The sequence below is a fragment of the Odocoileus virginianus genome, chromosome 20 (genome assembly GCF_023699985.2).
Source record: "Odocoileus virginianus isolate 20LAN1187 ecotype Illinois chromosome 20, Ovbor_1.2, whole genome shotgun sequence".
In the NCBI taxonomy this organism is placed as follows: Eukaryota; Metazoa; Chordata; class Mammalia; order Artiodactyla; family Cervidae; genus Odocoileus; species Odocoileus virginianus.
Genome location: NC_069693.1, coordinates 23,951,920 through 23,973,616, shown reverse-complemented (window position 1 = coordinate 23,973,616; position 21,697 = coordinate 23,951,920). Strand labels below are relative to the sequence as shown.

General features: G+C 38.8%; 1 long non-coding RNA gene across 3 annotated transcripts in view; it reads left to right on the top strand.

The window, feature by feature from the left end:
• LOC110122666 (uncharacterized) overlaps positions 1 to 21,697 on the top strand; it is a 157,475-nt gene that overhangs the window by 56,026 nt on the left and 79,752 nt on the right. The gene's annotated exons all lie outside the window — the stretch shown is intronic.

Below are 21,697 nucleotides of genomic sequence, written 5' to 3'. Positions count from 1 at the left end.
TCATAGGTTCTAATTGCTGAAATGAGTGTTGTTAGGCTACTGTTATCAGTAACCAAAGTAACTCCTTTTCATCTACTCTTGATTTTAGACCCTTAATAAAATGCGGTGGTAAGGAAAAGACCAACTTTTCACTAGCTGTTTCTGTCAACGAGAAAATAATACCCATGTCAAAGGAAAGATCACATAAGTAAATCACAAAAATCACATAATAGGTTTGAGGCCAGTCCTGAACATCCATAGGCATTCATACATTCTCCTGCTCATATTAAGTTTTATTCTTCACTGCTTCCCACTGGCTCCCACCCCGACACCACTTTCTTCTGTTTTGTTGTGAGAGATTTAAATTATAGGCCATGCTACAAAACCCATCTAAATCTGTGATATAAAAAACTAAGTGCTTCTCTCTTCTGGTGATCACAACAGGATTGGCCTAACATGTTAGGTCCCACTGTGCTGACATAACAACAGGATATGCCATGAAGGAGGAGACATTTGACAAATTCAGTTTATTTTCATAAACATATACTTGGGGAAATATTTGTAGGATTCACATTTGGGGGTTGAATGCTCCTTGAATATGCACTTCCATGTGAACATTTTTTTTCTTTTTTTCTGCTTATCTTTCTTATTTTTTTAAAAAAAGAGCTCAGAGACAATTTGAAAGATAAATTGTGTAAACCAATAAGGCATTAAAGACTCAATTTTTGTTTAAGGCCGACAGTGATTCCCCCCTGTAGGGCATGAAATTAAAATGTGTGCACAAAACCAAATGATTTCTTCAGTACCATGTTTTTAGTGGCAGTTGTCCTCTTGAAGCAGTTAGTGCTGCTAAAAGGAAGCGAAGTGGAACAATGCAGGTGGCAAAAGATTGATTCAAAGAGGATGTTTATACAGAAGAATTATTGACAGCTACAGACATGATCAGTTGGCACAGCTTGGTGATAGGCATGGCGAAAAGATGTGAGAAAGATATCACAGAAGTAACAGAGGGGCTTTTTTTTTATTTTTATTTTTTGCTTGTGAGATGCAAGTATAACTGTCGCTCACTTGCATACCACAAGTGTAAGCAACATGGCCACCCACACGCTCTGTTTGCTGCAGTATGACTGTCCAGAAATTCCAAGTCATTCGGCACCCCTTCCTTTCAGTGCCATGGCAGATTGCAGCCCCTACGAAAGGTCTACTTGAAAAATCCCTTATTGTCTCACTCCTCATTATAGATACAGATGGCCACATGGGTTTGGGAAAAAGAAACTGTAGAATATGTAACAGTCCTAAAAGTTCATTTCAGTCCTATGAATGCTTCATGTCTTTTTTTCATAGTTTGTCTTCTTTTCAAAACAGTGGGAGTTAACTATTTTTCTTAGAAGTAGTGTAATAGGTGGGGTATATATGTATCTGTATGTGTATCTATATATTATATATATATATATATAAAATAATTTTTTTTTCCATTGTAACTCATTTTTGTCCAACTTTAACATAGTCAGTCTTGGTTGAGTGAGTGATATCCCAGCATTTCTGGCTTCCTTCCAGCAGGCAGCCCTTTGCAGAGGGAAAAATGACAAAGTTCGACTAATAATTCCATAGCACAATGTAAAGGGGAATGTACTAAACAGACTTTACCCAAAGGAAACATGAGGAAAACATCTTATTATAAGATATATATTTAATATGTTTTTCATATTTGGAAAGAGAAGTTAATGTCTGGGAATGTCCTTTGATTCACTGGCCAGAAGAATTTTTGTTACTCTATGTACCTCTCCCCTACCCCCACGTCTTTAGATTAGAAATGATTTATTTACAGAGAAAAGAGCAGTACTTTGATATGTTATACTAATGTTAAACATTTATGGGGTTTAAAAATATTTATGAATGTGTAAAAGTTATTAAAGCGAATGTGCTTTAGGTTACCTTGTGATCAGGTAGTGTGAATATAGAAACAGGAATTTTTATGAGAGAAAAAGACGAAGAGAAAATATTTATGAGTAAATTTGTAAAGTTTAATAATCTTAGGGTATATGAATGTGTCTCTTTTGTATATAATTTAAAATATATACAGTAATCTTGTTTAATGTAGATTTAATATATATGTACTTCTGTAGAGTCTTGATAAATTATAATCTTAAAACTCCAGAAGTTTCCTTATAACTCTTTATTTCTATTCATTCAAAAAAATGAAAAAAATTTTTCAATAAAAAACTTATTTGCTCTTCATTAAAAATTATTTGGAGAAACATTGCACTGCTTTTTTGGGCATTAGTTTTAGAGGAAGAGAATTTTTATTTGTTCTGTAAGATTATTCAGGCCTTGTGCTAGTTCACAAGAAAAATGTTCAATACATTTTCGTAAAATTGCATATACAAGTAGGATACAAAGATAGAGGCTATGGACTATTTCAATGACCTAGAAGTAAAGTGAACCTAAAAGTAAAAGTTTATATCTTTATTAACTCCCATTTTTCTAAAAGCATCTACTTATCCTTAAAAGGATAGATGCCATTCTAGCAAAGTTAATGGCACACCTAACACAAACAAAGCAAGGCCCTTTCCCACCCCCCAGTTTTTCAAGGAAACTTTACTCCAAAATTTTTCTTAGTTTTCTATTTTGCATCTGAGATTTGTCAGCATTAAATGATGCTTAAAACATGCACACACAAAATCCTGATCTTTATGTACTCATCAGAACAGGGGTTAGGGCGTTAATGAGACCAACCTAAACGTGTTGAAGAGATACCATCTTCCTACTTCCCTTTCTCTCAATGCTGAGGCCTCTTTTGTGGCTTTGTATCCAACTAAGCCAACTCAGCCCAAAATAAAGCCTCACAGATCTCCTTTCACTGTGGAAGAACTGGAGACGATCCCAGTGCAGCTAAACTTTATGTACTTCATTATTATTTTACCACCTCAAATTCTTTCTGCCTTGTTGAAACTTATGTTGAATTTTCATACATATCTACAACTGTTGTGATTACTTAGTTTAAGCAGAAAATTAATATTTTGATCCTAATCCCATTATTGATGGCAGGAGGTGTGGGAGAAGAGACAAGAGGGCCCATTATAAAACCTTAAGTTTTGTGCTTTACTTTGGTGTAATAGCTGTGGTTTATAAATTTTAATTATAGTGAAAATTAGTAGGACATGCAAGGTAGATTTTTTAATTAAAATTTTAATTATGTAAAGAATCACTTGATAATTTAGTTTTATCAAAGAATTGTAAAAACCTGTATAGAATTTACTTTTCTTTCTTTCTTTTTTTTTTTTTAACTTATTTTTCTTATTAAAGCTTGCATTTTATATCTGTTTAGCCATTTAAAAATATTTATTTATTTGGCTGCACTGGGTCTTAGTTGAGGTATGTGGGATCTTTAGTTGCAGCTTGTGGGGATTAGTTCCCTGACCAGGGATTGAATCTGGGCCCCCTGTGTTGGGAACTTGGAGTCTTAGCCATCAGACTACTGGGGAAGTTCCTGTATAGACATTTTTAATTGTAGTTAATGACTGTCAAGATCTTGAGGATTTTTATACTCCGTGTTTACTGTGGTTCTGTCACTTGGGGAAGTAGATAATGAAGGTCGAGACTAGTTAAATTGTTGATATGGAAACAATATGTAAGTGCTATCTTTATGAAAATATTAAGTAGGTAGGTATTTTTTTATTCCTGTAAATGAAGATGCCATGGTTGAATCCTTAATTGAAGCACAGGTTTCACAGTGTTGGGGAAAAGGCAAAAGGTGAGAACTAGCAACTCAGTGCTCAGCTTTGAGCATCAGATTAAGTTATAGGGGGAAGTTGCAATAAGACAGTAGTCTTGAGAGTCAGGCTTTGTCAAGAGAGAGAAGGGACTTCTGTTTTCCAAAGCTCCTGTCACATTGTCCAGAGACAATAAGCAGAGGCTGAGAATGCAAAAATGGCGATATCCACTGGGCTCTAACAGTGCCAGAACAGATCAGAAGTTTTATCAGTGAGGGACTTCAGCAGGGGTTACTGCAGGGTGACCAGGAGGGAAAGAGCTCTCTCTCTGGAGGCTGCAAGGCAGTGAGGACCCAGAGGACAACTCAGGGTCTGACCCTTGAACCCCAAATGCTATAAAAATAGTACAAAGAGCTCCTCTGTATTCTTTACTCAGAACTACCAATTTATAACTTAAGCTTTAGCGGGCTCTAATTATATGCAGGTCAGGAAACAACAGTTAGAACTGGACATGGACCAACAGACTGGTTCCAAATGGGAAAAGGAGTACGTCAAGGCTGTATATTGTCACCCTGCTTATTTAACTCATATGCAGAGTACATCATGAGAAACACTGGGCTGGAAGAACCACAAGCTGGTGCAGATGACACCACCCTTATGGCAGAAAGTGAAGAGGAACTAAAAAGCCTCTTGATGAAAGTGAAAGAGGAGAGTGAAAAAGTTGGCTTAAAGCTCAACATTCAGAAAACTAAGATCATGGCATCCGGTCCCATCACTTCATGGGAAATAGATGGGGAAACAGTGGAAACAGTGTCAGACTGGAAACAGTGTCAGACTTTATTTTTTGGGGCTCCAAAATCACTGCAGATGGTGATTATAGCCATGAAATTAAAAGACGCTTACTCCTTGGAAGGAAAGTTATGACCAACCTAGATAGCATATTAAAAAGCAGAGACATTACTTTGCCAACAAAGGTCCGTCTAGTCAAGGCTATGGTTTTTCCAGTAGTCATGTATGGATGTGAGAGTTGGACTGTGAAGAAAGCGAGCACCGAAAAATTGATGCTTTTGAACTGTGGTGTTGGAGAAGACTCTTGAGAGTCCCTTGGACTGCAAGGAGATCCAACCAGTCCATCCTAAAGGAGGTCAGTCCTGGGTGTTCATTGGAAAGACTGATGCTGAAGCTCCAATACTTTGGCCACCTCATGCGAAGAGCTGACTCATTGGAAAAGACCCGGATGCTGGGAGGGATTGGGGGCAGGAGGAGAAGGGGACGACAGAGGATGAGATGGCTGGCTGGCATCACCGACTCAATGGACATGGGTTTGGGTGGACTCTGGGAGTTGGTGATGGACAGGGAGGCCTGGCGTGCTGCGATTCATGGGGTCGCAAAGAGTTGGACATGACTGAGCGACTGAACTGAACTAAATATTATTATATATAATATATATGAGATAATTATATCTAAAGATATTATTTTATAGTATATAGAATAATAATGTAAAATTATTTTTTGAACCATTTGAGAGTAGGTTGCATAAATTGTCCCTTTTTTACCCCTCAGTCTTTCTGGGTATGTTTTCTAAGAACAAGGATATTCTCATACATAATCATATCAAATGCAGTACTTCTATGTAGTCTATGGTACATACACCAATTTCATCCTTTGCCCCAACGGTATCCATTTTAAGCAGATTTTTTCTACTCCAGGATTCAGTCCAGGGCTACCTTGTGAATTTTGTTGTCTTGTGAGATGGAATTAGCTTTAATTGACAATTTCTAGTCCAATTTCTCATTCCACACACCCAACCTCCACCTCCCAGGATGGGAGCTTCAGGGCAAGTTTTTTCTTAGTTTTACATATTTATCTGTAACACATGTTAATTGTGCTACTCGTATCATCTGTGTACCCTTTACCATTTCCAAATGCTTCCAAATGAGCCCTCTATGTGCAGTTGAGAGATTTTGTCTTTTTTCTGCATAAAATCGGCATCAAGTAGACTGTCAACCCAGTGACAAAGGGATTGTTCTCACTTCTCTAGCCTTGTAGGGTGCTTTAATGAAGTTAGAAGAAAGTCAGGGTCATATATAATAAAATACAATAGCTACATTTTATTACATGAACTAGATACTTAATATCTACACTCTTACTTTATCTCCAAACAAGTCCATGATGTAGGTTATATCCTTCATGGATCATAAGTCCAGTGTTCTCTAGCCTTTGTCTGACTTCCCACCACTCTTGATTTTCCACTCACAGAGACATTCAAGTTTCTCAGAGGGTTGTGTTCTTTGCCATCCCAGGGTCTATACAAACACTCTTCCTTTGCCTGCAACAGTCTTCTCAATATTTTTTGAAGAAGCTTAGCTGTTACAGGAAGATGAGAGATAAGAGGGTCAAGAGGGAGTTTTGTGTGTGGTTCTTATTTTTGGTGTTGTGTGTATATTTTAATGACAGCCACATATTTATTTTAGTAGCTGAGGGGAAAGAGTAAAGAAGATAGGATAAAGATACAGAGGATGGAAGTTAATGGAGATTCCTAAAGAGGAGGGTGGGATGAGAAATGGGATACAAGTGAAGAGATGAACTTTGTACAGCTAGGAAAAATCAGTGGCAAGTGTGCCAGAAGTTGAAGTTTGGCTTTGTTTAAGAGTCCTACTTTTCACTGTGTAATGGGAGGTTAGGTCATCTGCTTGGCTACTCTGAGTAAGGAGGCTGGAAGAGAAAGGGAGGATGAAGGGTGAGAGTGGATAGACAATAGGGCCAAATCATAAACTGAGGAATCTGGGGACAGAGTTACCTGTGCCCTCATTCTTATGCTGGTGTTCTGGATAGCAGTATGATTTTAGAAGCCTCTTAGGTGTAGCGTAGTGTGGGAGCAAAAGGAATGTAGGTATAGGGTACCTGAGAAAGACTCATGGAGTCCTGGCCTATAGGACGAACAATAAGAGTTTTCCTATGTGGTTAGAGTGGCACAGATAAAAATACAAGGGGATATGGAAACAAGGAAGAAGTGGAAGTGATTTGTGAAAGGAAACCAGATGGAAACAGAAGCATTTGAGAGGACACCAGCCTGACTGATAAAACTGATGACCCAGTTGTTCTTCCCTGTGCATTAGTTCTGTCTAGTACCCCTAATGGAAGATGGTAAAAATCTGAGCTACACAGAAAGGTTGTCTTCTGAACCTACATGCCCTAAGAAAATATAATTGCCTTATAAATAACATCAAAAAAGTCTTATAAGACAAACCCTAGTTCGGCTATCTTATAAATGGGAGGCACTTGTAAATGTTAGTGTTACAAGGATGGAATTGGTTGAGGAATTTCCATTGAGAGTTGAACTGAAAGAGATGTGAAATGATAGAAATGGAAATCTTTCTCTTATGAGCCTTTGGAATATAGACCTTTTTACTTTCCAATAATTTTCTGCCTGAAGCAATGACATGTCTAATTAATAATAATATTCTATTAAACAGTATGATTAATCTGAGAGATCATTATGAACAAGTAGATTAAAAAAGCAACCTAAATCCCCTTGGTCTGATTTAAGATAAAATAAACCTGAATTTCTTATCCAGAGAGATTTTTTTCCTTGTGATATAACTTGAGGGTATGTTCTATTTCTTTGATTCTTTTGGTGTGTGTTCTCTATTATCTGATTAACTTAAAGGAGACTTTTTGAATAAGTAGCACCTATTCAGTTGTCCCTTAATTTAATTACACTTTTGTGTAAGCTATTTGCATGCGGATATTTTTGCAGAATGTATCAGTTACATAATATCTTTCTGTTGTTAGCTTCATATGGGGCAAAGCTGTTAATATTTTACTAATAGAAAAAAAGATTTGAGAGAAATAGGCAGAGAAGAACCCCATGAAATATTTCAGCATAAATTCTAAAGCTTGAAGCTTTGTCTGATTCCTAAGCTAGAGAAGTGGCAGCAGCACTGTTTAGTAAGTTCAGTGATTGAAAACAGCATAAGTGGTCTTGATTTCTTAAAGGGCATGATTTTATGCAAGTCCAGATATTTTAAGAATTGTTGTTCCTTAAATCTCTAATTCATACATGAGAAGATTACTGATAAACTTTCCCTCAGCAGGCGTTGGAATACAGCCACTGAAACTGAGGTTTCGGAACTGCTTTGCTTCAGGATTCAGTTTGCCACTTACAGGCCGTGAGATCTTCGACAAGTTGGTTAATGCCTCAAGCCTCAGTGTCTTCATCTATAAAATAAAATTGGGAAATCACTGCTTTGCTAGGCAGAGTTTCCTCATTTGTGTGCCTTTTCTACAGAAGGTGTGAGTGTTCATCTTCTTGGCCCTTTCACCTTAGGCTCCAGCAGTGGGACGGGCTTCATGGGTTTCTATACATACTGAGTAGTGGGGAAGTTGAGGAGGCAAAGTCAGTTGTGAGAATTAAAAGTAATATATGAGGAAAGTACAGCCTTTAGCTTTGTCTGGGACCTCATAGTTGTCCAATGAGAGTCAGCATCTATTACTACTTATTGCAGTTGAACATTCATCAGATTTTTAGATAATATATGTTATTTTTAGTGAGTCTTTTGACTTTTAGTCCGTTATCTTTCAGTGAGTTGTCTTTCACCTGGAATTTTAACATTACAAAGATTTATCTATCAGCTGAAACTTGGAGCCATATGACAGCTACCTAAATTTCCTAGTAGTACACGGACATTATATATATTTTACAAAACATTTCTCACATTGTATTACCATTTTAGTGTACGATCAATACTAATTTTGATCAGTTTCAACATTTGATTTTGCCTAAACTGATTGTCTCTGGACATCACATAGACCAAATTCTGAAAGTTCAAGAAAATGCTACTCACATGTACACACCCCTCCTATCTATAGATTGTTTCAGTAAAACACACACATTGCTTAGATAGTAATACTTATAAATGTTGACGCAGTTGTAGTAATTTGTGCTATTGTGTAATAAAACTTGATTGGCATTGGGAATACTTCCTATAATTCCTTCTAGTAGCTAAAATAAGGGTGAAAATGTAGTAAACAAAAATGACAGAAATATCTCATAATGTAGGTAACATGAGTAAAGTTTTAAAGTGTCAATGGAGAATGAAAAAAATTGGGATGTTAAGAATTTAAAGATGCGACTTTGAAATGAAAACATGTTTTAAACTAAACATATTAAGTGGAAGTTATCTAGAAGACAGTTGTTTAGTCGCTAAGTCATGTCTGACTCTCCTGCAACTCCATGGACTGTAGCTTGCTAGGTTCTTCTGTCCTTGGGATTTCCCAGGCAAGAAAACTGGAATGGGTTGCCATTTCCTCCTCCAGGGGATCTTCCCAACCCAGGGACTGAAACCTTGTCTCTTATGCTTCCTGCCTCCTGCATTGGTAGGTACCTTCTTTACCTCTGAGCCACCAGGAAATCCCCTAGAAGATAATAGGATAAAAACTCAGTGAAGGTATATGCTCTTAAAATACATTGTATTGATAGTTAATCATCATCTCCATGATGGTTTTCATGTATTTCAAATATTTATTTATCCATAAAGAGTGTATGCAGGGCTTCCCAGGTGTCGCTAGTGGTGAAGAACTCACCTGCTAATGCAGGAGACTTAAGAGACACAGCTTCGGTTCCTTGGTTGGGAAGATCCCCTGGAGGATAGAAGAATCAGGAGAGGAGCCCATGGAGTGTAATGCATTTCCACTATTGAGTTCTCCTCTGTGGGTAATTTTAGTAGCCCTTGAGTAAGTTAGAATTCCTCCTAATCTGGCTAATTGATTCTCTGATCTCTGTAATCAGAGATTCGTACCTTTTTGGTCTTATCAATACTTAGTGTAGTGCAAGTAGTTCAGACTTTAAGCAAGATAACCTTGGCTTCAGAATACAGCGGTGCCACACCGCAGTGCCAGCAGGTGCCACGGTGAGGCAGTTTATGTGCATAGTGCCTAAGGAAACAAAAGGCACGGAAAGCGTCAGCCTTCTGCATGCCGTAATTCTTTCGAGTAGTATCAGATGCTGTTTTTGATTTTGACAGGTCATGTGAATAAAATTTTTCCATGGTAAGGACCATGTGCAAAAAGCCATTCTGTTCAGGGAAACATTTGTGCCTGTCCCATGTAGGCTTTACTTAAGTCTCATATGTACACATAACAAAAATCATGTTAATTCAGACCCCACTAGATTGGAAGGTCTGGTAATGGTGATGAGAGCTAGAGTAGCCTCTCCCATCTTCTTTCTGTCACTCTGCTTTGGGAGGTCCTGGCCCTATACTCCTCTTCCTATTCAATATCCTGGTTGGAGGCCTCGCTGCCTCTGTTAACATGGTGATCAGCTAATGAAGCTTAAAATGGTTAATGAAGGAGTAGATGTTATAAGTTTGATCTCTGTCATCACCCATAGGGCAAAGCATCCCATTCCATTTCTGATCTCTATTTATCTGTGAGTTTGGTGAGAACTTGTTGTGACTCTTGTAGAACTTCTTCTATTGTCCTTCAGCTTCTTTACAGAACAGCTGTGATCTGAATCTGGGTCCTGGAGTCTTGCAATAAGCGGGGTAGATTGGATTTTACTTTTGGAATGTTCATGATCCATTGAGCAACTTATTAGCATCATAAAATTGCAAGTTTCTTCCATATTAAGAAGGTTAATTTTTTTTCAGACAGTTTTAGAAGAACTATTTACACATGGACAAGATACTTACAGTGTGACACAAGCTTATATTATTTAAATTGGTAGTCTAATTTAGCTGGTGTCATAGTAGATTGTTATAACAGCCTCTCAGTGAATCATACCTTTCTGCTCCACACCTGCTTTGTTACTGTGATATCGTTTTTCTTGCCATCAAGAAGTGGAGTCTCTTTCTCTACTCCCTTGAGTCTGATCTGGCTTTGTGATCTGCTTTGGCTGATAGGATGTGATAGAAGTGGTATTTTAGACTTCTAAGTCCAGGTCTCATAACTTCTGTTCCCATAGCAGGGGGACATAGCTGTTAAGGAGCCCAGGCTATCCTTCTGGAGAAAGAGGCCACATGGAGCAGCCCCAGCTGAGCACCAAGGCCACAGACAGTGAGTCAGGCAGTCTTGAATCCTGAAGTCCTAGCTGAGTCACCGCTCTGCCAAGTCCTTCCCAAATTCTTGACCCACAGATTTGTGAGCAGTTAAAATGGTTGTTCTTTCAAGTCAGTATACTTTGAAGTGGTTAGTATGCAGTAATAGATAATCAGTTGAACTACAAATCAAAACCATCATGGGGGCTTTTATAAAAAACAGATTCCTAGGTCCCATCTCCAGAGATTCTGATTTGTCTAACTCAGTGAAACTAAGCCATGTCGTGTGGGGCCACCCAAGATGGACGGGTCATGGTGGAGAGGTCTGACAGAATGTGGTCCACTGGAGAAGGGAATGGCAAACCACTTCAGTATTCTTGCTTTGAGAACCCCATGAACAGTATGAAAAGGCAAAATGATAGGATACTGAAAGAGGAACTCCCCAGGTCGGTAGGTGCCCAATATGCTACTGGAGATCAGTGGAGAAATAACTCCAGAAAGAATGAAGGGATGGAGTCAAAGCAAAAACAATACCCCGTTGTGGATGTGACTGGTGATAGAAGCAAGGTCCGATGCTGTAAAGAGCAATATTGTATAGGAACCTGGAATGTTAGGTCCATGAATCAAGGAAAATTGGAAGTGGTCAAACAGGAGATGGCAAGAGTGAACATCAACGTTCTAGGAATCAGCGAACTAAAATGGACTGGAATGGGTGAATTTAACTCAGATGACCATTATATCTACTACTGTGGGCAGGAATCCCTTAGAAGAAATGGAGTAGCCGTCATGGTCAACAAAAGAGTCTGAAATGCAGTATTTGGATGCAATCTCAAAAATGACAGAATGATCTCTGTTTCCAAGGCAAACCATTCAATATCATGGTAATCCAAGCCTATGCCCCAACTAGTAACGCTGAATAAGCTGAAGTTGAACGGTTCTATGAAGACCTACAAGACCTTTTAGAACTAACACCCAAAAAAGATGTCCTTTTCATTATAGGGGACTGGAATACAAAAGTAGGAAGTCAAGAAACACTTGGAGTAACTGGCAAATTTGGCCTTGGAGTACGGAATGAAGCAGGGCAAAGGCTAATGGAGTTTTGCCAAGAGAACACACTGGTCATAGCAAACACCCACTTCCAACAACACAAGAGAAGACTCTACACATGGACATCACCAGATGGTCAACATTGAAATCAGATTGATTATATTCTTTGCAGCCAAAGATGGAGAAGCTCTACACAGTCAGCAAAAACAAGACTGGGAGCTGACTACGGCTCAGATCATGAACTCCTTATTGCCAAATTCAGACTTAAATTGAAGAAAGTAGGGAAAACGACTAGACCATTCAGGTATGACCTAAATCAAATCCTTTAAGACTATACAGTGGAAGTGAGACATAGATTTAAGGGACTAGATCTGATAGACAGAGTGCCTGATGAACTATGGATGGAGGTTTGTGACATTGTACAGGAGACAGGGATCAAGACCATCCCCATGGAAAAGAAATGCAAAAAGGCAAAATGGTTATCTGAGGAGGCCTTACAAATAGCTGTGAAAAGAAGAAAAGTGAAAAGCAAACGAGAAAAGGAAAGATATTCCCATTTGAATGCAGAGTTCCAAAGAATAGCAGGGAGAGATAAGAAAGCCTTTCTCAGCAGTCAATGCAAAGAAATAGAGGAAAACAACAGAATGGGAAGAACTAGAGATCTCTTCAAGAAAATTAGAGATACGAAGGGAACATTTCATGCAAAGATGGGCTCAATAAAGGACAAATGGTATGGACCTAACAGAAGCAGAAGGTATTAAGAAGAGGTGGCAAGAATACACAGAAGGACTGTACAAACAAGATCTTCATGACCCAGATAATCACGATGTTGTGATCACTCACCTAGAGCGAGACATCCTGGAATGTGAAGTCAAGTGGGCCTTAGGAAGCATCACTACGAACAAAGCTAATGGAGGTGATGGAATTCCAGTTGAGCTATTTCAAATCCTAAAAGATGACCCTGTTAAAGTGCTGCACTCAGTATGCCAGCAAATTTGGAAAACTCAGCAGTAGCCATGGGACTGAAAAAGGTCAGTTTTCATTCCAATCCCAAAGAAAGGCAATACCAAAGAATGCTCAAACTACCGCACAATTGCACGCATCTCACACGCTAGTAAAGTAATGCACAAAATTCTCCAAGCCAGGCTTCAGTAATATGTGAACCGTGAACTTCCAGATGTTCAAGCTGGTTTTAGAAAAGGCAGAGGAACCAGAGATCAAATTGCCAACATCCACTGGATCATCGAAAAAGCAAAAGAGTTCCAGAAAAACATCTATTTCTGCTTTATTCACTATGCCAAAGCCTTTGACTGTGTGAATCACAATAAACTGTGCAACATTCTGAAAGAGATGGGAATACCAGACCACCTGACCCACCTCTTGAGAAATATGTATGCAGGTCAGGAAGCAACAGTTAGAACTGGGCATGGAACAACAGACTGGTTCCAAATAGGAAAAGGAGTATGTCAAGGCTGTATATTGTCACCCTGCTTATTTAACTTATATGCAGAGTACATCATGAGAAACGCTGGGCTGGAAGAAGCACAAGCTGGAATCAAGATTGCCAGGAGAAATATCAATAACCTCAGATATGCAGATGACACCACCCTTATTGGCAGAAAGTTAAGATGAACTAAAAAGCCTCTTGATGAAAGTGAAAGAGGAGAGTGAAAAAGTTGGCTTAAAGTTCAACATTCGGAAAACTAAGATCATGGCATCTGGTCCCATCACTTCATGGGAAATAGATGGGGAAACAGTGGAAACAGTGTCAGACTTAATTTTTTTGGGCTCCAAAATCACTGCAGATGGTGGGTGATTGAAACCATGAAATTAAAAGATGCTTACTCCTTGGAAGGAAAGTTATGACCAACCTAGATAGCATATTAAAAAGCAGAGACATTACTTTGCCAACAAAGGTCTGTCTAGCCAAGGTTATGGTTTTTCCAGTGGTCACGTATGGATGTGAGAGTTGGACTGTGAAGAAAGCTGAGCGCCGAGAAATTGATGCTTTTGAATTATGGTATTGGAGAAGTCTCTTGAGAGTCCCTTGGACTGCAAGGAGATCCAACCAGTCCATCCTAAAGGAGATCAGTCCTGGGTGTTCATTGTAAGGACTGATGCTGAAGCTCCAGTACTTTGGCCACCTCATGCAAAGAGCTGACTCATTGGAAAAGACCCTGATGCTGGGAGGGATTGGGGGCAGGAGAAGGGGACGACAGAGGATGAGATGGCTGGATGGCATCTCTGACTTGATGGACATGAGTGTGCGTAAACTCCGGGAGTTGGTGATGGACAGGGAGGCCTGGCGTGCTGCGATTCATAGGGTCGCAAAGAGTTGGACATGACTGAGTGGCTGAACTGAAGCAAGGATAGGGTCACCCCAAGCCTCTGTAATGTCCCCACGTGACTTTAATTTGGGAAAATTTCAAATCAATGGAGAAGAAGAAAAAATAGCACAGAAAGCGCTCAACTACTCCTAAATCTACAGATTGTTAGTATGTTACCTATTTGGTTCATCTATCTTATTAGATAAAAGAATCTGTCTTATTCATCTCTTTTTTCTAAAATCATTTGGAAGTAAGTTGCAGATGTCATTTGTTTCATTTGAATACTTCAGCATTTATTGCAGAGGAAAAGAACACTTTTACATGACCACATTATCATTCTCATATCTAAGAAAATTAACATTGATTCAATAAAACCACTTAATATAGTCTATATTCAAATTTTTAAAATTTGGAAATGTCCTTTGTAGATTAAAAAAAAAATCAATTGCCTACTCCTATCAAAGGAATTCCACTTCTTATATTCTGGATCAAATCTCCTTTTGCTTTCTTAAAACTTCACTTCTTTTCATCATCAATTTTTGCCTTTGTACAGAATTGTTACTACCAGCAAATGAACACATGCCCTGTCATCTCCCTTTCTTTAACTTCTCATCTCCTTACTCCCCATCTCAGCTAAGGCCTCATCTCTAGGTTGCCTTTTACAACAACATTTAAATCATAAAAGTTGCTGACACTAGCTTTTTGTGCTTCCTTACATCTTATTATCTTTTCAAAACTGTTGTAGGTTCTCTGTCCTCTTCACTTGCACAAAAAGTTTCTCTCTAAGGTTACCAAAAATTTTAATGATTTCAAATTCAGTGGTTACTTCTCTATCCTCACATTCCTTGACCTCTCAAATCTTTTCCCCATAGCAAACTATTCCTTAAAACACTGTTCATTTGGCTTTTGTGACATCACACTCACCAGGTTTCCTTCTTATCTCTGTGGCTGCAACTTCATGTTCTTTTTTTTTTTTTTTTTTTTGCTGATTTTCGTAACCTTTTCTGCCTGACCTCTTAAGTGTGGGAGATCCTCAGGGATCTCTCATCCATTGACAGTCCCTCCCACTAATACCCTTGCTCCAAGCCACATGATCTCATTCAGTCCTAGGCCCTTTGCATGCATATACTCAGAGGTTCCCCAGTTCATATCCAGCCCTGACCTCTCTTCTGACTTCATCTCATGAAACCATCTGCCTACCTGATATCTCTACTTCGATGTCTAAGAGTGCCCCCAACGTGCCCCCAAATATTTTTGATTCCCTCCCCTGCCTTACTTCTGCCCCAGGTCTTCCCAATCTCGGTTGCTTTATTTATCCAGTCCCTCAAGGAAAGCCCAAGAATAAACTTACTCTATTTTCTTCACCCTGCACAACTAACCAATTTGCAAGAACTTCCAACTCCACCCCTGAAAGGGACTCTAGAAATGCTCAACTTTTCTCACCTGGTCCAAGTCACCTTCATTTCTAGTCTAGATCACTGAAAGACCTTTGAGCTAGCCTCTCTGTTTTCTTTTTAACTCCCTAATCTATTTCCCCATGATCTGTTGTCACTTCTGCTGAAAACCTGCAAATTTTTTTCTCTATACTCAAAATTCTTACCTAGCCTGTAAGTCTTTTGTAACCTTACCCTGCTTGCCTGAATCTGCAGTTTTATCTTGTTCACCATGACAAAACTGTCTTGGCCTTCTCTATGTTCCTTGAAACTGCTCTATTTTCTTCACAACACTTACCAATTCTAATAGCACTCTTTCGTTGTTGCTTTCCGTTTGTTCTCTAAGTTTAGGGGTTTGGATTCTTATGTGGGCACTGTCATGTCTTCAGTATTTAGAATGGTGTCTGGCACCTATTGGGTAGTAAATAATTGTTTAAATGGTGGATGATACCAACATTAGAAATCTGGGACTCATCCTACGATTCTGTCATGCTCTGGCTTTCTACTTCTAATCAGTAGCTGAGTCCCGCAGATTTTTTACTCTTGATTTTTCCAAAATCTGTCTCCTCTTCCCTCATTCTACTACTGCTGTCTTAGTTTATACCATTAGTACCTATGTGGTTTCTAAGCCTCTGGCCAAGGACTGACGTTGCATAGAACTTTTTTCTTCCTACAGGAGAAACCAATCAGCTACTCTTTGTGCTACTGTGATATTCCCACTTCTGCAATAGGACCTCTGAGGCTTGGTCACACTTACCTTTTACTGTGTTCATCTCCTTTTACAATATTGTAATCCATCTGGATACAGGGACCATATCTTTCTGATTTTTTTTATTCCTGACACCTAGCACAGTGCCTGGCATATAGTAGATATCCATTAAACGTTCGAAAGAAAATGAGTAAATACGAATGGATGAGTCTGGCTAAATGGGGCCATTTGAAAACAGCTACAGTAAGATACCTAAAATTTAGATATATAGATAATGATGTTTAACTTGTGAATTTAAAATTTTAAAATCAAATTCACCCATTATAATTAAGCCTCAGTGAGTAATGATTGATAAACTTGCTTTTGAAATTACTGTGCCCTGCATTCCAGTATCTTCAGTTCTACCTCTTAATGTTTTTTTAGATAATTTTATATGTGAAAATTAAAAAGGTATCATCTCCATTTTTTTCTTATAGATATATAAAAATAACTTAGGGTAAGGAACCCCATGTTATATACAAGTTTTAGAAAATATTTCTTTTTCTTGCCCTTTGTGTCTTTTGGTGTCTTTTAAATTCACAGGGCTTCCCTGGTGGCTTAGATGGTAAAGAATCTGCCTGCAATGCAGGATACCTGGGCTCAATCCCTGGGTCAGGAAGTTCCCCTGGAGAAGGGAATGGCAACCCACTCCAGTATTTTTACCTAGAAAATTCCATGTACAGAAGAGCCTGGTGAACTGTAGTCCATAGGGTTGCAAAGAATTGGACACAACTGAGCGACTAACACACACACACACAAATACATTTCATATATCTAAAATAATTTAGGAAAACTGTAAATAAAATTATTCACACATCCTAAGATCCTAATCTAACAATGGGTGATTTGACTTTTCATTCTTATTTTGGCTACAATACTCACTCCACATGTATCTTTTGTTTTTTTAAAATATTAAAATCAGAATATATAAGTCCACATTGATTACCAGGAACCTGTAACTTTGTACTATTTCCAGACAATGAATATATAGTATATTTTGCATGTAATTTTTATCTCCTTCCATCAAGTGTTAACAATATGTTGTATTTGCCATGGGCCTTTAAAGCTTCAATGCTGTGAAGAGCTCTGCATGAAATTTTAAAGAGACTGGACCTTTCATCTGCACAGCAGCAGGGCACCTTGCTATAGGGACAAGAAAGGGGGAGAGAGAGAGAACATTTCTGAAGCAATAGCAAAAAATAACAGCAGAAGCAATTATTTCATCAAAGGTTGATTTTTTCTTTATTCCCTATATATGTGTGTATGTGTGTGTGTGTGTATATATATATATATATTTTTTTTTTTTTTTTCTTTTTACAAATTTCTTAGCTGGAGATTGCTGTATTGCCTTCGTCTTCGTCTCCTGGTGTATGTTTAATTTGCAGGTTTCACATGGTCAAAATGGGCATAAATTCATAAATGAAAAATATTTATTCTAGGAAGTGGTGTATTGATAACAGTATTTAAATACATCTGCACGAGATATGCAAGTTGGGAATGATGCAAAGAACTAAATTTGGCATTCCCTAGGGTTCTTAGTGTGTTTATCTGCTTGGGGATGTGAGTGATAAAGATATCTTTTCTTCTTGACTTCATTTTTTCTCTTTTTTCTCCCATAAACATTAGCATAAACTGACTGCCCTGGGAGGGTAAGAGAGTTTTCTCTCTGTCTCTGTGGCTAATATTTACATACTTTTTTGGGGGGTTGGGACTGGACATCCCTGGCTGTGAAGTGAATCAGTACTAGCACTTAGAGCAAGGACATTATTTTACTGGCAGTGAGAAAAACCAAATATAACCCACCATTTCCTTTTACTGTGACACTGAGATTGCATCAAAATGAAATGCCTGGGCTTTTCTGTGTATAGGACCTGAACTTTTCCCTCAGACGAACCTTAGTAATCTTCCAGAGAGCTTTCTGCATTTTTGAAGTTGGAAGAATCATGTTGTGTTCTGGGTATTAAACTTGGTAGTATTTTCTTTCCTGTTCTGCTGTTTAGTCTTGGATGACTTGCTGTAACTTCTCTCTGTCTCCATTTTCTTTCTCTTCTCTAAACTGTTAAGAGGATTAATAAAATACTTACCTGAGCATTGAGGTTTCTGAAGGAATCCCCATCTCCCCATATTACTTTCCTATTTTTTTTGTAACTAACCTTAAGCTTCAGTTCAGTTCAGTTGCTCAGTCGTGTCCGACTCTTTGCGACCCCAAGAATTGCAGCACACCAGGCTTCCCTTGTCTGTCACCAGCTCCTGGAGTTTACTCAAACTCATGTCCATTGAGTCAGTGATGCCATCCAGCCATCTCATCCTCTGTCATCCCCTTCTCCTGCCCCCAATCCCTCTTAGCATCAGGGTCTTTTCCAGTGAGTCAACTCTTCGCATGAGGTGGCCAAAGTATTGGCACTTAGTGGCTCAAAAAGAAAACACATTTATTCTCTTCCAATTCAGGAAATCAAAAGTCTAAAATGAGTCTCATGGATCTAAAGGTGTTGATGGAGCTATGTTCCCTCTGGAGGCTCCAGGGGGATAATCTGTTTCCTTGTCTTTTCCAGATTATAGGAAAAGACTACCTTTCTTGGCTCATGGCCACTTCTGTCTACAAGGTACATCACTCCAACCTGAGCTTCTATCACCCTATTTCTTTCTCTAGAGCCCTAATCACACGTGAAAAGTTCTCATTAGCAGGTAAGGTAACATAGTCACAGGTTCCAGGAATTAAGGCATGGATATCTTTGTCAGGGGGAGGTATTATCCAGTTTATCACCCCTTCAACATTAAACTGCTTGAAATTTGTGTAATCATTCTCTTGTTTCTTTCTTCTTCATCCCATCCTCAACTGGCAGTGATTGTGTACAAGAGAAAAGTTTCATTGACATCCTCTCCACAGTTGCTCTTAAGATTCAAGCAGTGATTAGCTTCAGAGGAGTAAACTTCTTTCTGAGATGACTCCCTAAGTATTTGAAAGTGTTTTTCCTATATCTTTGAGAGGCCTGTGGACTATGAGGAAGCAGATTTTTAGGGTCCTTTGCTTTAGGTTCAGCCTGATGCCTGGAGGTGCAAATGTTTGAATTCCAGCTATTCTATGCTTTCTCAGTGGGTGGTTATACTTCATCCTCTTATATTTGTGATAAACCTCTCTTCATTTTTTAATCAATTCACATTCTGACCTGCTGCTTATACTTTTAGGAAGATCTCCCCTTCTCTGCCAAACTTAGTCATCTAAACTTCACCCTCTCTTTTCCATAGCACTTGGTATATACTTTTATTATAACTCCCATCTCTTAGTATTATAAGTCTGTGTCTCCTAAAAAATGGACATGTTCGAGGGCAGAAATCCCACCTTAGTTACCTTCTTATTTCCTTCACTAAAATGGTGATTGGCACAGAGTAAGCACTTAGCATGTATTTTTCTGAACAAGTGAATTACTAAACAACTTTCAGTGGATCCCCACACCCTATAGACTGAAGCCCAAATCTCAGCAGATCATGAAATCTTTAGTTTCCCTTCTTCCCTCTTCATGTTCCCTATTTACTGTTCAATTCATGGCCTCCCTGTGTTGTACTGCTTTCTGTTCTCCAAATTAATCTTGATTTAATCTTCAAATCTTTGTTTCCAATGAGACAATATATAAACTAACATTTGAGGAGATTTGATCTGAGCCTCAGTACAAAGCACTTTATTGGCATTTAATCCTTATAATACTCCAATGTAGTTTGTAGTTTACATCTTACATATAAAAATTCTGATGCTTGGAGAGATTACACAACCTCCCCTAGACTACATGGCTATTAAGGAGTAGCTCTGGGGTTTAATGGAGAAGGCAATGGCAACCCACTCCAGTACTCTTGCCTGGAAAATCCTATGGATGGAGGAGCCTGGTAGGCTGCAGTCCATGGGGTCACTAAGAGTCGGACACAACTGAGTGACTTCACTTTTACTTTTCACTTTCATGCATTGGAGAAAGAAATGGCAACCCACTGTAGTGTTCTTGCCTGGAGAATCCCAGGGGCGGAGGAGCCTGGTGGGCTGCCGTCTATGGGGTTGCACAGAGTCGGACACGACTGAAGCGACTTAGCAGCAGCAGCTGGGGTTTAAATTCAACCCCTGAGGTCTGGAGCCTATGCTGATTATTCTCTTTGCCTCCTGAAGGGATTGCTTAGCACTTTCCAGAAAACTCTGCATTCCTTTTGTGCCCAACATAGTGCTTAAAAAACCTACATCTATTTAGGATTGAAGGTTGGGGTGAAGGTTTAATTATGATGGCTCTTTTATGGCTGTAAATCAAAAAGAGCACTGGTAGAGCCGCTCTGGAGAACTGCTTGGAATCCATTCCCAACCACATCTCAATCAGCAATAGTCACAAATGCCTGAGAATTAATTTCCAAAGAAACAACAGTCATTATATGACTGAACCGAACATCAGCCATCCCTCCCTTCTATCTCATTGGTGTCCAAGCCTTTTTTGTTTAAAGCAGTGGAATCCATTCTTGAAAAAAATCTCATGTAGACCTCTAATATACAAAATAGGTAAAAGTGTACATGAATTTTCAAGATATTAGTGGGTCCTTCCAGAATTCTTACATAAGTCTCTTTCTCAAGCTTAAGGACACAGCATCCTTCCCTGCAACTCCTTTCTTGCACCCCTACTTGACCGAAATCTGTATGTGTTAATGCCAGGTCTGTGGTGAGAAGCCAGGTGGCCTAGGTTTATGATGGATATGTGATATATATATTCTTCAGCAATGGATTGTGTCATTCACTTAGATTGTTTGAATTCAAAATAGGCTTAAAATATCCAAAAGGAGTGGAAATATACCTGAAAGACCATAGAAGTTCCTAATAGAAAAGAAACTCACTTAGGGCCCATGGAGGAGCTGTTCGTTTTCTAAAAGGCATTCTGGAGTGACATTGCCTTGGTGAATCCACAGTCTAGGCACTGGCCTTTATGCTGGAAGACTGAGAAATTTTAGTTTGTCCATATAGTATGTGGTCCTGTTGGCCTATTGGTGGAACCAAATGGATCCCTGGACTGAGGTCCTTGTTGACTCTTTGAATAGGCACTATCATCATGTGCTTGTCTGAAACCTTTGTTCTGTGCTTCCATGGCTAAGCTATACTTGTTTTACTTTACCGGTTATATCCTTAGCTATATTAGCACATAAGCAAGAATATCATCCGGTATTGCTGACTCTGAAGACTTTCTGCTTCTGTGACAGGAGACGGCATACCATTCATGATAGTTAAAAACTTAGGTGTTGGATTAAACAGGGCTGAACTCAAATCCTTGGCACTACCATGTGCATATGGTCTATGTGATCCTTGCTAATTTCCTTAACTTCTCTAAGTTCATTTTCCCTTCAATAAAATAAAGACAACCGAGGGTTGTTGTCAAAATTAAGTGAGATATGATGT